This window comes from Anser anser (genome assembly GCF_964211835.1).
Source record: "Anser anser genome assembly, chromosome: 9".
In the NCBI taxonomy this organism is placed as follows: Eukaryota; Metazoa; Chordata; class Aves; order Anseriformes; family Anatidae; genus Anser; species Anser anser.
The window spans coordinates 9,845,086-9,863,833 of NC_139729.1; the positions used below are offsets into that span (position 1 = coordinate 9,845,086).

Here is an 18,748-nt window from a genome sequence, read left to right on the forward strand (position 1 = left end):
GGAACCGGCCGAGCCCAGACGCCGCTCGGGCCGGGCCGGGGCCGGGCCTGCGAGGGGGAGGAGTAGGAGGAGAGGAGGGCCGGGCCGAGCTGAGCCGAGCCGAGCCGAGCCGCCCCCGGTGGGCCGGGCTGTGCCGCCGGGGCCGCCCTGTCGGTGCGAGCCTGCGGGAGCCGCCGCCGCCAGCGGAGCCGGGTAGGGATGCGGCCGGTTGCTTCTGCCTTTCGCTCCTTCCCTCCCCACGGCCCCGGCCCCGGCCCCGAGCTGCGGCTGCCCCGGCTCGGTACGGCCCCAGGGGGCTCGGCGCTGCCTCCCGAAGCGCCGGGGGAGAGCCTCGGGGCGGGTGCGCTGCGGGCAGGTCCGCAGCACCTCCGGCTGCTGGGCTGGGGCAGCCCGGGGACAGCATGGGGACGGCCTGGGGACGGTCCGGCCCCCTGCCGCGCTTCACCTTCCTCCTGGCCGCTGTGAGCGGGCTGTGGCGTGGTCCCCTCCCTGCCCCCGGTGCATCTCGGTGCCCCGGCCCGCTCGGGGAAGCCGGCTGGGCGGCCGCCTGGTGCGGCATCCCCGGGGAGGTGACTGCCCCCTCCCTGGGGGGCGTTTTGGGGCTCTCCTCCCGTGCGACTTGGGGCGGGGGGGGGGGGGGGGGGATGAGGAGAACGGGTGGGATTGGGGAAGGGCGGATGGTGGAGCATCAGAAAGAAACCAGAAAAAAAGTAAGATGTGAAGCGCCAACAAGACGTGACCGCAGAGGCTGGTTTTCCAGGGAAACTCTGACGCCCCAGCAGGCTGGCAGCGGCCGCTGGTGGGGACGCGGGGCCGAGGCTCGCGCCTGCTGCCTGCCAGCCTGCAGCCGGCTGCTCGGGGTGTGGGTGAGAGGTCGCCAATTAAACAGCATTTCAGCTTTTTTTCCTTAAATACTTTCCACATGTGCTGTCCTGAACTGTAGCCTCAAGTTTCTGAATGAGTGTTGTCTGTCTGCTGTACCAAGGTGTTTTCTCTGGCTGTAATTAATCACCGTGTTTTTCCCTTCCCATTAAGCTGCTGGCTTGGAGCACTGACACAATCAGAGAGTGTCTTGTTGTACGCTAGGCCAGAGGTATTTCCAGTTTCAGGCTATTGTGTTTTATTGGCAAGTGCAATGTGCTGGAGGTCACTTGGGGCAGTGACCTGCTAAAAGCGTGAGCGGACTGGGAGGGGTCTGATAAGAGCGGAGCCTTCACAGCGTACGCATACGTGTACTTGGGTTTACTTCTTGCAGACATATCCAGTAAAAGAGCTCAGAAAACTGCTGAGGCACTACGGGCTATACATTGCCCTTAGGTCAGAATCTACACTAAATGTTTGCGTGCCGTGTTCTAGTAATAGCTTTTGTACATTTTATGCAGAGATCAGGGCGATGCAGTACATTTCCTGGTGAGCTCAGTCCCTGTTGGCAATAAGGGTCGATGGGTATTGGAGCTGAGATGTTGGAGAGGGGAAGAAATGGAGAAGCAACGGCTAAATACTTGCAATTCCCAAGCATGGGAAGAGTCAGGCAGGTTTGGGATCTGGCTTCTGTTGTTGGAGCCTCCGGTGTCCTGGTTCATCTTCAGCAGAGGCAACCTCAAGGGGCCCTGGAAGTGGTGAGGCATAGATCTGATCACCAATTGGATTATTTTGCAGAACATTTTAAAGCAAAGCATATGACTTTTGTCAACGCTAGTAGTATATGTATTTTTCAGTTTTGAGTGTTTTGACTGATGGCTTTGGCTCAAGTGCAGACCAGCCTCCTTGGCTGGGTGGTGACCAAGGAGGCTGGTGCAAAGTGGGCCCTGGCCCACCTGCACCACTGCAGAAAGAAATTAAAAAATGAAGAGGAGATAGTAGATCTTGTGGTAGTTTTTGGTGGTATTTTTAGAAATAAAATACTTGGCAGAATGAGTGCTTTAGTGGAAAGACTTTTTCCTGATTAACGCCACAATTTTTAGGAGAAAAACGTCTTGAAGGGTATTTTGAGCAGCTCTGGTTGGCAGCTGGCAAGATCCAAAGTTCACGGAGGGCTGAGAAACAAATGCAGTTGATCTTGCCTGCTTCTTGCTTTGACAGCATCCATGAGTGAAGCGCCCACAGCCACGTCATCCTGGTGTGGCGCTTCCTTCCCCGCGAGCAGGAGCCCTGCACAAAGCTGCGTGCTCCGCTCCAGAAGCCCGCGTGGCGTATGTGGTAATGCTGCTCCCTGTCACACCCGGGTAGGTCTTGTGCTGCTTGTACACCAGTACCCAGTTCCTAGGCTAGTAGAGCAGTGAGTATCCAGGTTTATTTTCCATGCTGTGGAGGCAGATGTGAACATTTTTTAGGACCTGGGCGTTGCATTGGCATTTGTGTGCCATACACAGTGCCATTCTTGGGGAAACATTTCCTGAGCTGGTGCTAAACTTTATGACCTTGTCTGGCATGCTCTGGATAGCAGATCTTGCTTTCTGCCTTGGGTAACATTTCTTTAGTTTGGTGGTGAATTTCAGCAAAACCTTTCAGGCCTGTCCTGTGGGAATCCCATTTAATACAGCCAAGCAGGGTGGCTGAGAGCCTTCCTCTGCAACAGCTGGGTATGAGCAGTGCTGGAAACAGGATACTTGGAAAAATGAACCTTGTCTCTGAACCATTGTGGTTTTTCTAATGAAATCAGTTTGCCACCTGCATCTCTCTGGGGTGTGACTCTATTTTAGAGATGTTGTAAATGTATAAACAACCTTCTGACCTTCCTCACTTCCATCTTTTGCTTTATTCTCGATTTCCTTCTCTTCCTCTTCATCCTTTCTCACAATCATGTGTCCTTGCAGACATTCCTTATTGCTGGCTGGAGACATGTTACCAATTGAGCATTGTTTCGCAGCTACTTTAGACAAGAGGAGGAAAGAGCTTGCCCAGTGAGATGGAGAGCCTTTAGGATTTAATGAGTACCGCCTCAATATCACATCAGCTAAGGTCCAATTTTATTTTTTTTTTGGAAGACATCACACAATGCTGGTTCTCACCCTTTGAATCCTGAGCATTTGTGGAAGCTCAGCAGAGCTCGCTCAGTGCTGAAACATCTGTGTGCATACATTGAATTAACTTTTACATTTTGTGAACAGAGTGGACTTTAATTAAGAATTCTGAATGGTGAGACTGAAATTCCCCAGTGACCTTTGATCCAGGAACTCGATCACCCTTGACAGGGTAATGCTGTGAGAGATTTATTGTAAGTTTTTCATGGTAGTTTCTCAGGTATAAGGAAGTTGTATTCAAGGCCTGAATATTTGGGCTTATATTTTTAATTTATTCTAATCAGTAAAAACAGCATTGGCACTGAAACTTCTGTGGGAAGGTTGTTTGTGAACTATTAATTATTTTCAGTCTACTTGGCATAATGTGAAGGATTATTAACATAACCAGTCTTGCAGGTGTTGATAAATTCAACAAGCATTACTTCTACTTTTTAAAGAGGCTGGTATTCATTATTACTAATCTTTCATGTAGAAGCCCTCTTCCAGCTGACAAAAATTCCTTATAGAACTGACCTAAACCTTGTAATTTGCCAGGACTTTAGGATGGCTTTTTATTTAAAATACAATTTAACATAGCAACCAGAAGCAGGGCCTTCATTTTGACTTGTAGAAAACAAAACATTATGATGATATCTCAACATTGCAAAGTTACTGTACAATAAATTCTGTGTCTTACCAGTCTGTCCTAAGAGGAAGAATGTGTCTGTTAAATCACAGGGTGATTCTCATCATCTGCTTTAATTAAACCTCACCAGTATGGCCAGGAGGACAGTTGTTTTCCATTGTTCGTAAGTATTAACTTTCAATATTGAGGGTAGCAGCCTGAATCAGAGGCCAGCCTGAGAATGCAACTGATGTTTAGAACGACCTGCACTTCTAATCTACCTACAACTTCCTTTGTCAGTTTACTCACAGCTCCAACATAATATTGCTTTTGTGGTTTTGATGGGCTTTTTTTGTTTTGAGAGTACATTTTATTTTCTTGCTGGAACTCCTATCCAGGTTGAAATGAAAAGCTATTTAGTCTTACTCATTTTACTGTCTCCATTATGTGTTTCCAGGTCGTTTCCAAGCATGCGTTTGCTGTGTAGTACCGTATTATATTGACTACTAAAGCATCCCATGGGCTCAATGGCTTCTGAAAATGGAGCAATAAAACACAAATTCATGAGAAAGTAGCATAAGAATGTGAATGCCCATCTATTATATTGACTGGAAGGTATGTGTGAAAAGTTAGCCTGCTGATAGTCTAGAGAGCTACTCGTGTATCTGTAGGAAAGGAGAAAAAGAAGTGTCTTCCCCCCCGCAAGGCTCCCAGGTTTGCGGGACTCTGATACTCTACAGCTCCTTCAAACCTCTCATCCTTTCTCTTCCACTTTTCTCTTTTAGCCACGTGCCAGTAGCCAGTGTTGTTTTTCATTAATAGTAAATATCTTTTCCCTTAGTGGGCGGGTGGGGTGATGCTGTATCTGTAGTTACAGGAAGTTCATCAGTCAGTTGATTTAGTTACTCACTTGTGTGTGGGCAAGAGATGTGAGAGGGTCACTTGATAGGGTTAGAAATACTCAGGTTGTTTTACAACAGGAGCGCTGCTCTTCTGAGGAAAGCATACCTTTCTGTATCACACCCTTGCAGTGCGACCCTTACGTCTTTATCAGTGGCTTACTGAGCTTTCCATAGTCTAAACAAAGTTGTGGTGCTGCCAGTTGGGCTAGTTTTTCTCAGTGTAGGCACTTCTTTTATTTCCCATAAAATGTACCCTCTGTTGTCCTTTTGATGCAGACAGATTTGTGGAACTTGAGATAAGCTGTCATGAAAAATACTGTTTCTCCTAAGCTGAACGTATTGCCTCAGCACCCAGAGCAGAGTACAGGGCATAGCCGACAAGCAGTGATGACGCACGTCATCTTCACATGTCCTGCAGTCTTTTTGCTTCCAGTTAGAAACACAGAAATGGGAACCAATGCAAATAGCTGCCCATGTCCCTTTTTTCCACATGCATCTCTGATTAAAATGCTGCAGATGAGTTAATAGTAAAAAGGAATGTCTGCTTCTTGTCTTGACTTCTAACCCAAGTAGTGTTTTGATAGCAAAGAGTCTATTCTGCCATTTGTTGTATGTCCCTTCTGTTATGTGTGGTTGCAGCTAGTAACAGTGTGTATGTAATCTGTATTTTAAAATACCAGTTACGGAGAACACAGAGATTGCAGAGAAGCCAGTGTTATCAGTACACATTACACTTATCCTTCAGGAATACAGCTTGCGTCAAAAGTCTGCAAAATGTCCTCTCAACTTTGTTTTCTGAAATACAGATCCAGATGATTCTTCCTTGCCCTGCAGCTAAGCTGTCAGTGAAGGCAGCTTCCTCAGAAGGGCTCAAACCTTAATTAATACATTAGCAAACTTTCTTATGATTGACCTTTGTGACTTCTGCAGTCCTGTCAAGTTTTCTACTTGCATGTTTTTTACAGATTCTTCAGCTGCATGTGTTACTTACATTATTTGTGCTCTGTCTTTGGTGAGTGAGATGGGAACACGGAAATCCCATTTTCATGTTCCCCAGCTGCACAGGCAGTGTATTATAGTTGCACCTGTGTTGGCAGTGTTTTCCTGTGTTAGATTAATTTTGTTGAGCAACTCCAAGTTCCTCTAAAAGAAACGATTTTCCTTTCCTGTATGGCAAGGGAGATTGCAGTCTTCCGAGGCTGTAAACTTGTTTTTATCTACCAATAAAGCAGTTGGTAGCATTCAGAGGTACCTAACTGTCTGGTTTAAATTCAGTTCATTTATATGGCTGTTAGTTTGAGTAGCTGCTTTGAGTTCCTTTGCCTCCTTTAGAGGCTGTTGTCCTTGTAGCCAGGGTGTTTCATCTAGTTAGAAGTTTGCCTCTTGTTCTCGTTATTTCTTCTTTCAAAGTCACAAAAGCTGCTCTCTGTGTTTTACTGAATTGTCCTGGGTGACTTCGACACTTAAATTCTGCAAGTGAGCAAATGTGGTTTCTAACATAGGTGCCTAGTTTTGATGGCCCTAAGCATTCGTGTGCAGACAATTTTTACTTGTTTTCTTCCCTCCTCTCCACCCTGTTCAGCTGGTTGAATTGGCCAGCACTTTTGCCTCACACAGATATCTTATTCTGGTCTGGTTAAAAAAAGTCAGAGGAAATGGCCTTTACCTAGTGAATTTTACCTCAGACAATTTTTTCTCAGTTGTGTCTACTGCATTAAATTGACGTATATCTTACCTTGACATGGAGTTCATTTGAATATAGCTTGCTCAGAGAGCTAGAGCCTGGCCTCGTGCTCCGTTTGTTGGGCTAGCGCTGGATTATTTGTGTCTTCTGCGTGGTTCCATTTGGTTGAATGTTGCTATTTGGGTACACGTGCGCCCCTTGTCCTCATAGCCGCGAGCTGGAAGATGACGGCCCTGCTGCAGCACTGCCTGAGGCAGCTGGAGGGGCTGGCGAGGGGCTGCGTCCGCCTTCCTTAGCAGGCCGAGGACGCACCCTGTAAGGGCCAAACCAGGCAGAGGAGACACCTGCAAGCTGAAGCACAGGGGACATGTGCTAGGCTTGTGTTCTGAAGCACATTGTTGTTACCCACGAACCAGAAAGAAGTCTCTTTCCATGTGGTGTCTGCCTTTGCAAGCCCAAGCTTCGCAGCGAAGCCTGTCCTCACAGGCCACGCTCGGTGGCGGAGCAGCCCGTGCTGGGACTGGCGGCCACAAGTTCTTTCTCTCTCCACAGTTCTACAGGTTTGTGAAACCCTGCTAAAGTAGCAGGGGCACACTTGGGGCAGTCTTATGTTCTTTACCTTTCAAGTACAAGCGAGTGTAAGCCCCAGGAGTGAACACACTGTTACTACCATTGCATTGAGGCCGAGGCGGGCTGGCGGAGATGAAGTAACTGAGCCAGAGCCTGCAGCACGGCTGGTGATTTCAGGTGCATCCTGAGAAGGCAGCCCAGCCTCTCGGGATTTCTAGCACAGTCGTGTAGTTATGGCTTCTGGGTATTTCCCAGAACTCAATGGTAAAACTAATCCCAGACTGCTGAAGGTGCACCTGTTACAGGCTTCTGTCAGCGTACTCTGATCGTTCTGCTTTAAACTGGGAACAGTTGGGATAGGTAACAGCATGATTTTTAGCAGTCTTAGGTGGCGTTGATATTTTTCTCTTGTGCTTGTTCTTTATGGCTTGCTTGGGGGAATCAAGAAACGGAAGGTCTTTTCCTAGCTGGAAATTGCCAGATTCCCCAAATGCCAGAACTTGGCGTATTGCAACTCTGAATCCAGCTGTGGTTGTAGGTAAATGTGAAGTCAAGAAATGGTAGGAAGGGGAAGAGCGGAGAGTCAAAGGACAAGAAGGGGTAAGAGGAAGGACAAATTAAGGACGCAGTTTGTCATTTTAAATGAGCAGGAAAATGTGGAGAGAATGGAATGAGTTTGTGAGGGACATTAAAATTTTCAATCTTGTTTCTAATTTAAGCACAAGATATAAAAATATGTATTCATATATCTCTCATATGACTTGCTTTGAAGGCTGGTAGGGTTTTTCATGAATAAAAGTCTTTTGTTCTTCTCTCTGACCTGTCATACTCAATCTTATAAAACAGTAAGGATTTAGCAGCAACAATAAGAAGATATTTGAGCTGGTCTCCTGATTCCACCCTAGCATCCAGAACCAACACGCCAGTTGGTGTTTAATAAAAGCTGTAAGAAATAAGCAACTTGCTCTGCATGTGCTAGGGCCACAAGGCTTATGGGAGATGTCAGGGCAGCAGAATGAGGTGGTGTCCCTTTGCATCTTCAGCAGATCTCATCAAGCCCACATTTAGCATTGTTGCTTTGTGTCTACCTTCCGCTCAGGAAAGAAAATCATTCCTAACAAGATTTGGGAAATACTGCTCAAGAGACCTAGTAGTCCTCCGCCTACTGCTCTGTCTAGGTGGAATTTTGGCCACAAACCAGACTTCTGTGTGTTTTTTCCACCATGTACTACTTCGTTTGCCTCCTGCAGTGTTAATGGGTTGGACTAAAGGATGTCAGCTCAGCTAGAAAGTGTTTTTTGATCGGATGTAACAAGAATCATTTGATACCAGTTTTAAAAGTAACACTGACCAAAACTGGAAAAATAGCTTGACAAATGACAGGCTTCTGCCAAATACCTTAGAAAAGGTCACGCTCAGCCAGCCAGTTTGGACAAACGCTGTGGAAAGAAATTGAGTTAAGCTATTTCTTTAAAGAAAAAAAAAAGTCTTAATATCATTACAATGTACATCAGATAGGAAAAACTGAAAGGAAAAGGGTGAATTTGAAACCTTGGAAAATTGTGGTCAACTAGATGGAAAGGGTATAAACAGATGGGATGAATTGGAAAGGGCAAAATGTACAGAACCTGGCATGTGCTGAGCACGTATTGGTTTGCAAAGATGGTTCAGCTCCGCAGGATTGCTCACGTGTAAGGTTACGTGTGTGGGTATGTGGAATAAATCTATACAGACCTGCAATGGGAGGCAAATTGTTCTTCTGTGCATTAAAAAGGCAGATTGCTAGTTAGGATACTAGGTGTCTCATTATCTGTTAAAGAACTTGAACTGGCAATAAATTTGTTACACAGGCATTTGTTCCTAGTCTCATGACTCTAGTAGCCTTACATCTAATGCTAATGCATTTGTGTGCTATTACTTGCTAATATGCAGGTCACTTGTTTGCTGCTGAGTGAACCAGTTGTGTATCAGCTGCGGCAGTTTCTTGGTGCTTTGATACAAGACGCAGGCGGAAGAGAAGAACTCATGTTTAGTGCAAAGACTGGGAGAAACGACGTCAGGATAGCTAAGGTTTGTGATAGTCTGCGGGTAATGTCACAGGTGCACCCACGTGCAGTACGATTTGCACATACTCTCTGAATACATACGTTTGGAGGTTATTCTAAGAGTTACCTTACTGGAGGGGTGATTTTTTCGGAGCTCACCCAGAAGGGTTTATTCCAAACTGTTTTGTTTCAGGGAATATGTGCAGAATGGAAAACCAGGTTGTCCTTTTAAACTATGCTCCAGAAACGCCTTTCAGGTATATTTTATCAGGGTGTGGAGAAATAATATTACTCTATTACAGTCTTCTGCATGTTTACAGGGCTGGAAGGGGCAGGCCCCTGGAGGAGTTATCACTGGTTGTAATGAGAAACACAAAGCATCGTTGTTTGAGTTTCCCTCCTTTACTATTCTAATTGTGTTTACACAGTGCAACAGTCCCACTTCTTTATTAGATACTAATTAGAGTCTATTCATACTTTTCATTTCCTTTTGAGGGAAGTTATCATCTGATCTGTAACAACTTGAAATAATCAGTTTTTTAATAGAGTTCATATGGCCAACCCACTGCAGAGCTGCATGCCTATTCCCTGAGCTGTTGGCAAGGGGGAAGGGGAGAAAACAACAGAAGAAAACCAAGCTCAGTTTTGCAAGATAAGTTTATGGTAAATGATAATTTATCTGAGCACTGACAATTCTTAGGTTTGTATAAAATGATTAAGACACAAGGTGTCATGGCACATTTTTGTCAGAAAACCCGGCATCCTCTAACAGGGCCTCATTTTGTTACTGTATGTGTATTTCTTTTTAAGCTCACGCATACCTGTGAAAAATGATAATTTGAGATGCGACTAGATTAGAAGAGATGAGAGCACATGTTTCTCTAATACTTTATTCAAGTCTTTTTCTCACAGGAGTATTTTGCATTACAGTCAAGGTTTAGAGGTTAAATATGCATTTTTAAGTTAACATTAGTGCTTTCCTCTAATAATTTAACTTAGAGTGTTTTAAGAGGTTGTTTTGAGTATGTTATTTGAAGAAATTGGCACAGGATGCACTTTTTGTGTACAGGTATTGTTTCACAAACAGATTTTTTTTTCCTTACAATGTGGAGAAGATTTCTTTTTCTGTATTGTGGCTGTTGTAGGTACTGGGTCTGTCTGTTGTTAACCGTGCTGGGGAGCAAAGATGGTGTTTTTAACATCGAGCTGATACTTGATGCTTTTTGCTGTCGTGAAATACCCCCTGAGTCCGCACTGTAACTGATTGGCCCTAACTGGAAGTTGTCTTTGTCAGAAAAACTTTTAAATATAGTTTAATGACAAGTTTAATGACACACAATGTGTGTGATGTTTCAGTTTAAACAGCTTTGCGTTTGTACCGGCCTTATGGTGCCATGAGAAATGCCGTCAGAGTTGCATGGAGTAGTTAAAGGCAGCGTGCTCTCTCCTACCGGCACGGCATCGCTGCTCCGCGTTAGCAGCGTGCTGTGGGTTGGGATGTGGATCCCTGCAGCTGAAACAGGCTCGCCAAAGTCCTCTGCTCGAAACTCTGCGTAGTAAGGGTACAGAGCTCTGGGTAGGCAGGTATGTAAACATTGCCATATGCCGAGTGGGTATGGGCTGTCACCACCCAGTCTTGGCCTAATGTAATCTCCGTCACGTGCCAGATAAGGAGCCTGCTCCCGGCTGCACCGAGCTCGTGCAGAGAGGGCTGGGGGCTGCTGCTGTGCTGCCAGACACTGCTTTACGGCAAGAGGATGCTGGGGTATGTCAGGGTGGCGTCTGTCCTTTCTTGTACGTGGGGCCAGGTTGCCGTGAAGTGGGGGGGAGCAGGGGTGGGGGGCTGGAAAGCGCGGGGGCCTGCTGGTCGTCCCCCGTTCCTGTGGGCAAGAGGAGGGGAACACGCTTTTGGTGGGTGGCTTGGGGTTGGGGGGGGAAGGTGAGTGTGAATGCACTTGTGCTGGCATCTTGTTCCTCTGCACAGAGAGCTTATACCTAACTTTGGTGCCCTCAGTACCCTGGCTGAAAAATGAACTTCTTTTAGTTGAAAATAATTTCTCGAAAAGCCTAGAAGCCACTGGTCCTTCTTAAAGTCTGCCTAGCCCTGGCAGTAATGTACTTTGAAGTCTAGAAATCAGAAGTTTTATCCTTTTTACACCAAAAGAAGTTATTTCACCTCTTTCGGGATTTATAAATGCAGTGAGTTACTGATTCTTAGGAAGGCAGCAGTGGAGAGCCAAAACTTTCTCCAGAGACCTTTGCAGCTGGTTTGGCCTTTCCAGTGGTGGTACGTCTATGGGGGAGCTAAAAGCAGTGAGGAGCTCAGCATTCAAAAACCCTTCTGCAAAACCCTTCTTACTGAGCTCTGGCATTCCTGTGGTAGCTGTGATAGCAATCATTAACTCGTTGCTGGTTTTCTGAGCAGGACCGGCTCGCTCTGGCATGGGTTTTGCTTTGTGCCCGTCCTAATTGGCCCGTACACAAAGACTAGCCCCGTATCAGTTACTGAGATGTGCGCAGCAGTTCTCGTGTTATTGTGACCCGATTCTGCCCCGACGGCCACGATTTCTGTTTCCATGTGCTTCTATTTTCTTTGAACAGTCACTGCTATCGGTGCTGCAGTTACTGTGCAGAGGGTGGAAGGCTTCTGAGAGCTGGCAGCCTTGGCTCTGGGGCTGTGCTAGGCAGTGCTGCAAGCTCATTGCTTCTCATCCACGTCTGGGAGACCAGGCAAAAAGGCTGCTGATGTAAGCATGGGGACAGAGAGGGGTTAGAGGAGGTTGCTTTCTGGTATTTCTGCTTTCCATTTATTGCCCAAACAGGAGTACATTTCTTACTACTTGCCGTTTGTCTCTGGGAACAGTCTTCTTGCAACTGCATAATGAAGCCTGGGGGAGCTCATTGCAGTCTTCCAAAAAGTTTGATTGGAGCCAAATGATCAGTAAACATCAAAACAGGTTATTAATATCCTATCTTTGGATGTTCTTGTGTTTTGCTATGCCAGAAAACCGCGTGTGTGCTGTTGCTTATGAAAGGCTATCAAAAACCTGTTAAAACACTATGCTAGTTTGTCATACTTTCAACTCTGAAGACCTATTGAGCTCTTTTGTTTTCAGATGGCTTTGTGTATTAAAAAAAGATGTTGCAGGATCAGTGGGACCCTTGGTTCTAAGTAATGCTCAGTGCTGCTGGTGCCGTGGCCTCGGTCAGGCCCCAGGATTGCCGGCAAAACGATTCAGTTGTGCAAAGAACAGCGCGGCTCACCCTGCAACTGTCAGCCGGCCCTGTGCTGCTAGCAGACATTAAAAGAAATAATTTATACTTGGAAAATGTTATAGAAAATGCATGACTTTGAATGGGGCTGTGGGGTATGAAGGTGAGGTTTTTGCCCAAGTGCTTTTGAGAGTGGAATTTGGTGTTGTTTGCTGGGAGTTCCTCAGATACTTGACCCTAGGTCGGTCTCCTACAGCAAATCCTTTGGGAACGTACAAATTCCAGTGGAAAATCCCAGAAATTTTCTTGGGCAGTTCTCCTTTGGGACTAATGGATTTCAGTCTCACTGGAGTGATCCAAAAGCCTATCTTCATCTGAGTGATATTTTAGCGTTTTTACGTTCCTCCCTTGGAAGCATGTCCCCTTTTGGCTGCTTTGCTCAGAACCACATTTGCCCCTGTTGTGGAGTGTCAGAGACAGCGAAGGAAGAGGAATTACTGGTACACGCTGTGCAAACATGTGCATGCCTGAAGCAGTACTGAATTCCAAGGGGATTTCCTCTACCAGTCTGAAAAGGGCCGTGGCTTCCCAACACTGTGCTCTCACTCCCTGAGAAGAAAATACGTGAAAATACATAGGCTCAGAGCCAGGGGGGGATAATCACTGGACAATTTGTGATGGGAAGCCAGAGGTTCATGTAAAACATCCTCAGTGGTATGAGAAGAGGAGAAGAACCCAGCATGCTGCTGACAGGAATTTGCCTTTTTGTTCTTAAATGTACTACCATAACTGCAGCGTTCTGGGACATTGAGTTACTTCGTTGCAGAGGCTGTGAGGCCATCAGAGAGATCCTTTCCTGAGTAAAGCTTCGTTTGGTAAGACTTTTAAGATCTATATTGGGAGATAGGGAAGGAAGAAGCCTCCAGTCAGTGACTGGTAGGAGGAAATGCTTCATTAATACTAAGCTTTAGGTGCAGAAGAATGGAGGAAGTTATTTTTTTCCACTGCCACAGAGGAAAGCAATAGCAGTTAAGCCGGGGCCTGCAGCAGGAACATTTACTGGAAATGTTTACATGGTGCTTAATACCTTGACATGCATTATTCACTTGTGTAACGCTATCTGGGGTGGAGCAGGGAGGAATGGCTTTGCCGAAGAATGTTTGCTCCCCGTGGAATATTTTTCTGAGCATAGCTACGTTTTTTTGGCAATGAGAGACGTTCCGGGAATAATAATAACAAAAAAACCCTCTTCAGAAACATTTTTATAAACTGCTGGAATGTGTTCTCTTGCAAAGGTGACCCAGCCATACCCAGAAGGCTAGCCTGGCCCTGGGCAGTGATATCTTGCTTTGTTGTACAGCAGAATTTCAACAGAAACCCTCAGTGAACCCCTTCCAAGCAGGAGAGCTACACAGTAAGTGGTGGAGCTACTTAAATGGATGTGGTTTTCACACTGGAAATGAAACCCCACTTTCCCTCTCAGAGGCTTAAGCAGCAAGCACTCTCCTGGGCAAGCTGCTTCAGTGTGTGCTTCGGTCTTCTGATGTGTCTGAAGGACTTCCTGAACTGCAGCCAAATGCACTGTGCCTTGAGAAAAGGGCAAAACAGTTCATCTGCTCATATTAGCAATGTCACCGTGATACAGGAGAAGGAGATGGGAAGGAGAAACTGACTGGGGAGCGTGAAGTTAAGCTGGCACCTCCCGGCTTGCCTCTGTGTTTATTTGGCATCCAAACTGACAGTAATGTCATGATTCACCTGCTGTGTGATTTGTTTCACTGACAGCGCTATGATAAATAGAGAATTGGCATCACTTGCACAGTAGTTTAATCTGCTGGGGTACGATTCATAGAAATGAAGCTTTCACACTTGTGATATATTGCCAGACTGAGTGGGTGAAAGAGGCACATACTCGGATTTGGTTAATCAATACCTGGAAACAGTGTTGGAAAGAGACTGAGCACAAAGCATGGAGCTGTGAAGTAGTAAGGCGAGGCTGAATTTGTTAGTTTTAAAAGTAACGATGATATGCTTTCAATGCTGCAATGATACTTTTTTTCTTATGGCATCTAGCCAGGTTCGGTAACATTGACTATTTAGGACTAAAAAGGAAGATGATGTGTATGTAGCTCAAAGAAACTGTCTAAACTGTAATTCCTAGAAATAACATGAGTCTTCCTGGTTCAGGCTGACTGCACTTTCCAGCAACAAAACTTATTGGGGGAATTGTTTCAAACTATGTCATGGCATTTTGGGAGTATTCCCAGAATCTCTGCAGCACTGTTTGTGCAGCGCCCATTAATAACACTTTGTGGATTAATAACACTGTTCTGAAATGCATCAGACGCTGTTTTTTTTTTTCTGAGGGTAGAACTCAAGGCTTGTGATGGTGATGAGTTAAATTTATAAATCCATGAGATGAAAGTGCTTCAGTTTGTTCCACCAGAGTTGCATGTTCTTGGTTCTCACTGATTTCACTACGTCTTAGTGACTCTATTTGCACCATCTTAGCGTTGAAAAAGAGTTTTATAGCAAAAGAAACATTGATATGAATAGATGCTCGTAAATTAGTATGAGAGGTTTATAGGCACTTAAGACATTCTTAGTAAGAAATCCATAAATTCCATTTGAATGCCTAACTGCTAGTTACATGTATTTTGACAGTCCTTTTAAAAATAGAAACTCATAAGTACTATTAAAATCTTAACCTATTCGTAAGTGTGAGGAAGCTCAAATCTGACATTTTAAATAGGGTTTCAAAATTATAGTCCATTTATAGCTAAAAATAGGTATTTTAAGAGGAATGATGTTGCATGTAATATGTTATTTTTCTTGTGTTTATTGATGTTGAAATTTCACATAGTTTTTTTTAGTCTGCTCTAGTATGTAGGTACAGATACATATACTTATACTAGCTTACTAGTAGTGTGTAACCGTCAATGGGGTTGAAGTGATCATGTTTTCTGTGGGCTAGTGAAATGTTAATGCAGTGTCTGTGCTGGGAGCAGTAATAAAACGCATTTGCTTTTATCTCTTTCTTTGGTTTATACATGACATATAGCTTGTGGGAGATAAAGAAAGACTTGTTTCTGAGCAGGTCTTTCATGAATCACAAATGGCACGTGACCAAATTCAGAAGTGGTGTTCGCTGTGTGCTGCAGGTCAGTAAATGTATTTGACTCACAGGTTACTCAACGTAACCACGTTGGTGTAGGTTAAAGGCTAGGGGCTTTAAAAGGTTAAAAACAAGGGCTAAAGACTCTGTTCTCTCCTATGGCAGTTCTACACAAAATGAAGTTTTGCTAACCCTGATTTACAGCATTGACGTAAGTGACTGGACAATGATCTCTAAGCAGACTTGACAAAACACGAGTTCAAAGTCTTCTGGAACGCCAGATTCAGAAACAAGCCTACCTTAGCACATTCCAGAGCCACAGTCATTAAAAAGTGTGATGCACAGTAGTATTCGTTACTCTTTCACTGTCAGTCGTGACATCTCTTCTGTTCTCAAAACAGCATTAACAGAAAGGCCATCCAGAAAATAAATATGTAAGGAAGGTGGGGGAGAGGTGGGTTTCTTTAAGCCGTTTCTGTTCCAGTTCTCGTAATTCATTTCTTCCCTAGTCCTTGCCTGTGGCTGAGAACAGTAATATACCATTAACCCAAGGGATGTAAGACACGCCGTGTGGTGCTTGGAAGGGTGTCACAAGCTCCTCCTGTAAGGATAAGAACCTATTTTATTGCCTTTTCAATTGCTGGACAGTCTAATCCTAGTAAGAATTTTAGCAAAATGGAACTACTAAGCTAATTGTGAAACCTGATGCTTGATTTTCATAATTAGCACATTGCAAAGATAAACATAACTGGTAATATATGTGTACCAAGGCAAGCGTGGCAGCTATTACACTTAAAGTGCTATGTAACACATTAAAACCTGCTGGACATTGAAGCCTATTTTTAGTAAAGGAATAAATAAGCTGGCTGTGCCCTACTTTTTGTCAAAATGTGTCATGGGATCTTTATATTTGATTAGAAAAGTCAGCAGAAATAACACAAGGGAACTCAGCGTCTCATCTAAAAAGTGGCAATCCTAACAATCCAGCGCTTCTTTTTATGACAAAGAAATGTTAATAATAGGGTATGAGCTCAGCCCCGCAAAGTGGGCAGGTGAGACAGTAGCTAGCGGGAGATCTGCCTGTGTGTCGTGCTTTTGATGAAATGTTATTTTGTGTCGATGAATGGAACTGTTTTTGCAAAATCCGTGTTAGGAAACTGGAAGAACTAAGAAGTATGTAGAAATATTCAGATATTATTTATATATAAAGAACATATATCTATTATATGTTATATCTATAGCAGCGAGGTCACCCTGCCACTTCAGGATGCGCTTGCTCTTTGCAAAGCTCGTAGTCTTGTTAACTCTGAGCAACTTCTTTTGATCTTCACTGTCTGAGGCAACATGCGTGTCCACATGCCCGATGAGCAACCCGTCCTATAAAGTGAGGCCATACCTAGAAACGTGTTTGCCATGAGCAGGTGCAGAACATAAGCAACCACGTAGACAAATGCTATAGCACAGATTGAGCGACAACTATGTGCTTTGAAGGAGTTCCTCTACAGGTAAGTTGTATCAAAAATGCTGCTTTATTACAACACAGTTGGCACAGAATTGGCATAAATGATCAAAAATGCCACCATTGAAGAGTGCCTGCCCGAGTACTTCTAGTCATGGCTTCTCTGTGATCCGAAGCAATACTGTGGTGCACCTTCCTGGTGTGGATCTACAGAACAGGGAGAGAAGGCTCGCTCCCAGCTCTTACTGGCACACCTGCAGCCTCTGTACAGAGGGACTCTCCTTTCCAACTCGCCCAGTCCGTGGTCTGGGTTTTGGGAGCCTGAGAGAAGCAGCCGTGCTCTGTGAGCAAGCAGGGGAGCTTTGGTGGGCCGAGGCCTCTCTCCGGCTCGGACCCACCCTGGCGTACCAGCTCCTGCAGCTTGCATCAGAGGGGAAAAGGGGAAGGAGCTCAGCCCACTCGCTCACAGCAGGGCTCTGTCTGCCCTGACGGATGTATCAGCTGATGTGCTCGTACTGCTGGCGTGTTACAGTGGTCAGCAGAGGTCAGGGAGGTTAAGGAAGAGGCCCTCTGTTTCAAGCGGCTTTAGGTCATTTAAGTTAGGCTCACAGTTTTAAAATGAAAGGCCTCACGCTGAATTCAGTAAAGACGGCAGAACAGTGAAGTGCAGGGATGACAAGTATCTGGGTGTCAGTGCTCTTTGAGGTCCTGCTTTAGATAACAGCTTGTCCCTCTGGCACCTCTACGTATGCTACAAGTCCTCAGAACTTTCCCACTGCATTTTGCACGTACCAAATAACGGTTTAGCAAAGCGGTGTTAAAAGCTGCTCGTTCTCGCTGCAGGCTGTAGCTTCATTGGCCAAATTCAGCATCCGTTTGTCTGACATCTGCATTTGCAGTCTGGTACTGAGTGTCACTCAGTCCATTATTTGCTGTTGCCTCCCCCTTGGTTGCAGTCAGCGTACAGAAAAAAGAGCAGCTTCTTACAGGAGCGGAGCTGCGCAGAACACCTTCGGAGGGAGCGTTATGCTTTCCAGTTGGAGCTAGGTGAGGGTCATCGGGTCTTCGCCACAGCCATTAGTGCTGTAACAGCGTGCCCAGAGAGGCCCTGGTGGGAGAGGGCGGCTTTGATCCCCTAGGTTGGTCCAACATCTGCAGGGGCTGGGAAGGTCCAGTCCAGCCGACCAGTTTTATTTATCAGCTGAGCCTCACACCATACCCTCCTGTATCATGTCGCTTATAAGCTGTGGCAGTGTTAGATGGTATTGCAGGACTTTGACCTCATGCATTCAGCCGTGGGTAGACTTAGTAAACATACCAAATTCCTTAGGAATGTCTTTAATATTTTCTTTCTAGGAGATTGAATATAAACTTTGCTAGTTAAACCTGATTCCCGTGATTTGTTTTTTCTAAATACAAGGCACAAAACTGTCACACCAGAATGATTTAGTCACTTATTAGCACTTCTTAATCTTTCTTGTTTGGCACTGAAATTTCTTTCCCCCACATGGTAACGACCTTAGGTGTTGGAGGATATTTGTTCTAGTACAGATGAAGACTTAAAAGGAGCGAATATAGGACGCTAGCAAGTTGCCATCAGCATTAAAATTTTGTTATAAATGATTTCTAAGCATCTCCTGGCTGTTTTGAATCATTGTCCTTTAGATTTTCTAAGCTGATTTATTTGTTTTTTTCTTCAGACTAGTTTTTTCTGCTTTCGGCCAAATATCCTTCACGCTGCATTTCCACTCGCATTTTCTTTCTCCTCTGCCAAGGTCTGCTGCGGCGGTTCTGTGATGTCTGCAGATGTGCAGACAACTTGGGTGTTAGTTCCTTTTCCTGATCGTTGCAGTTACACAGGGCTAAAATAATGTAAGCCCAGAATGCTAAAAATGATACACTTTCAAGTGACCAAGAATGTGCCCTAGGTGTACAGCTGTTTCACATGCAAAGACATGACTCAGATACAGTCTTTTTAGACAAAAACCTTTTGTTATACTGAGAACATGTGTAACAATAGCCTGGGGGGGTAGAATAATAGAGCACTTGTTTTGTGAAGGGGGTGGGGAGAGAATCTAAAAATAAGGAAATTGAAAATTAAAATTATACTTAAAACCTCATTTTTTTTCACTG

General features: G+C 45.0%; 1 protein-coding gene across 7 annotated transcripts in view; it reads left to right on the top strand.

Annotated features, from left to right (window-relative positions):
* PIK3CB (phosphatidylinositol-4,5-bisphosphate 3-kinase catalytic subunit beta) overlaps positions 1-18,748 on the top strand; it is a 109,337-nt gene that overhangs the window by 12,132 nt on the left and 78,457 nt on the right. The window contains exon 1 of one of the 7 annotated variants that reach the window (XM_083849304.1): positions 41-192. The exons of 3 other annotated variants lie outside the window; for them this stretch is intronic. The gene's annotated coding sequence lies outside the window, so the exon portion shown is untranslated. Of the gene's footprint in view, positions 1-40; positions 281-8,715; positions 8,854-8,897; positions 10,594-18,748 lie in introns of those variants that run through there. 3 more of the 7 variants (XM_083849306.1, XM_083849301.1, XM_083849305.1) reach the window with 3 other exon arrangements.